Source organism: Electrophorus electricus, chromosome 2 (genome assembly GCF_041902795.1).
Source record: "Electrophorus electricus isolate QZ-2024a chromosome 2, ASM4190279v1, whole genome shotgun sequence".
In the NCBI taxonomy this organism is placed as follows: domain Eukaryota; kingdom Metazoa; phylum Chordata; class Actinopteri; order Gymnotiformes; family Gymnotidae; genus Electrophorus; species Electrophorus electricus.
The window spans coordinates 17,650,001-17,652,500 of NC_137498.1; the positions used below are offsets into that span (position 1 = coordinate 17,650,001).

At 45.1% G+C, this 2,500-nt stretch overlaps 1 protein-coding gene across 3 annotated transcripts in view; it reads right to left on the reverse strand.

Moving 5' to 3' along the window:
- cdk19 (cyclin dependent kinase 19) overlaps window positions 1-2,500 on the reverse strand; it is a 36,396-nt gene that overhangs the window by 22,461 nt on the left and 11,435 nt on the right. The gene's annotated exons all lie outside the window — the stretch shown is intronic.

Below are 2,500 nucleotides of genomic sequence, written 5' to 3' on the forward strand. Positions count from 1 at the left end.
TTACACAGTCACGGACATCCCACTGTCCATCCCACAACAGACGGACACCGAATGATTGGTCTACTAATCATTAGCCACGCCCACGCTGCTCTCCCTCACCCAGCCTGCCCCGCCTCTTTGCCCTGTTACAGCACTCGCCATCCTCGTGGGTTTAGGAAGACACCAGGCCACGTGTGGATGTGGGTGTGTGTGGAATTAGAAATGATACACCCAAAAATCTGAGCTGCAACACAAATCACACAGTAGTGGTGCGTCCGTCTACACGTCAAATCGTTATTAACGTAAATGTCAAACAATATAATTGTTGCAACATACTTCAAAACACACACACACACAGTTTCTAGAGAAACAAAGTAAAAGTGCTTCTAAAATTCTGTATTTTGCTTGCCCAGCTAAAGGAGGACCTGTTTCTCTTGTGATGAAAGGACTATGTACTATGCCGCAATTTTTTTATAGACACACAAACACAATTATAAAATCTACTATCACTGACAACATGGTAGTGAAGCAGCTTAATATCTATTTATTCCAAGAAATTTTATCATAGTTTATTGCTCTTGTTCTGTTTTGCAGCAAATTATGTCCATCCCATACTTGCTCATCCCTGCCACAGTACTGCAGTAGAAAATGCTTAAGTAACATTATACTGAACACACACACACACACACACACACACACACGCACACACACACACACGCACGCGCGCACTAATCAATGGTGGTGCTTCTCCAACTGAGTGAAGCTGTGCAGTGTGAAACTGATCGCTCTACATTATTCAGCACTACTGAGGTTACATCACCAACACTAACCTCAGGTCAGCTTATACACCAACCCAAACCTACCAGGCTCTGTGACAGCCCACCATAAACTGACTGACCTCAGGTCTGTTTGTAATCTACCTCTGTGTATTATACCCTTCAAGCCCAGGACTTGAAAGTGTAGCCTTGCATATGTGGACGTTTTCCCAAGTGGTAATGTTAGGACTTCTACTGACGGAGACTGAATGCCAGTCAATAGGTCACTCCTAAACTAACAGTGCGGACCAAGACAATGTGCTGCTGTGAGCGCACATGCGTGCGCGTGCACTCACACGCGCACACACACTCACGTGCAAATGCGAACGCACAGGCACACACTCACGCACAACCGAAATGGTCTTTGTAACACCACGTCACGGCTTACTGACGTAAGCAACGTGACGCATTTAAGTCCCCCGGGAAATTCAACTATCCAAGCAAGGGACTGTGGAGGAGAGGTTGATGTTCTGTTTTATTTTATTTTTTCGGAAGCTGGGAAAAATATTCCATATGGAGCATCTTCAAATAAGGCTGGTGTCTTGCCAATATTTATGTAATCCCGGCGCATTGATAAGAAAGCCTGCATTTTATGCGTGAAAATTAATGTTACAAAAATGTCATTGCAAATGTATATGTAAGCATACTGAGCAGATGTCGCTTGACAATTCTCTCTACTCCTTCATTTTTCCAAACGTGATGAATCGTAGGTGACTGAAGGTCATAAAAAAATGCACCAGCTGAGTGCAGCTGAGAACTCTCACAAACGAAAGGTGCATTTCTCAGCTGCATTCAAAGGATCCTACACTGCACGATGACGGAAAGTGAGAGGATGCTCTTATGAGAAACCCAAGTTTGCATAACACTAGGTGCAAAATAACAATTACCATACAAAACATTCACATTTCCGGCATTTAGCTGACGCTGTTTTCCAAAGCGATTTACGATCATGACTGAGTACAGGTAATTTGGGAGTGGTGGGGCTTGAACCGGCAACCTTCCAATTAAACGTTCGGTACCTTAACCACTGAGCTGCTGCTGCAGAACAACTGAACTAAGAAGAAATGAAACAAGTCTACATAATAACGCAGACGAAGAAATACCATAACATTACACAAGCCTATTGTGAACAATAAGTTCTTCCCCGCCAGTAGCCTCCGTTAGACCAAAAGTGGCTTTGGTGTATGTTTTTGTCTTTTGTTGCACATGGTGTTTGTTTTGATTTGGCACCACACCTCCGTCAGGTGGTGTGTGTCGTGCCTCACTCGACACACCACCTGGGGGAATTGTTATGTTAATACATTGCACCTTTTACAAACCTGTTTTTTTTTCCCCCTTAACCACCGTCACTCATTGTATGCTCCGCTGGCTTTTTTTCCCTTTGGTTCTCGGTATTGCACTTTCATGGTCCGTTTCATTTTTGGTTCGTTTCATTAAACTCTTAAGTTGGAGACTGAAGCGTATGCTTCCTCCTTCCCCCAAAAAACACCTTCTGTACCCGTGACATGTATGCGGCCACGACAAACGCGTGCAGCACCTTCCTCGACAGGGCAGTTCAGCTGGAGCCCTTTTCACTGCCTTGGAAACGTGAGGACCATGAGGGTCACGATTGGAGGGTGATGGTCATAAATCAGCAGGAGCCTCTGCACCCACGGTCCGATGTTCCCTTCTGTCGCACAGGCCTTCCTGTGCCGCCCGCGCATCTC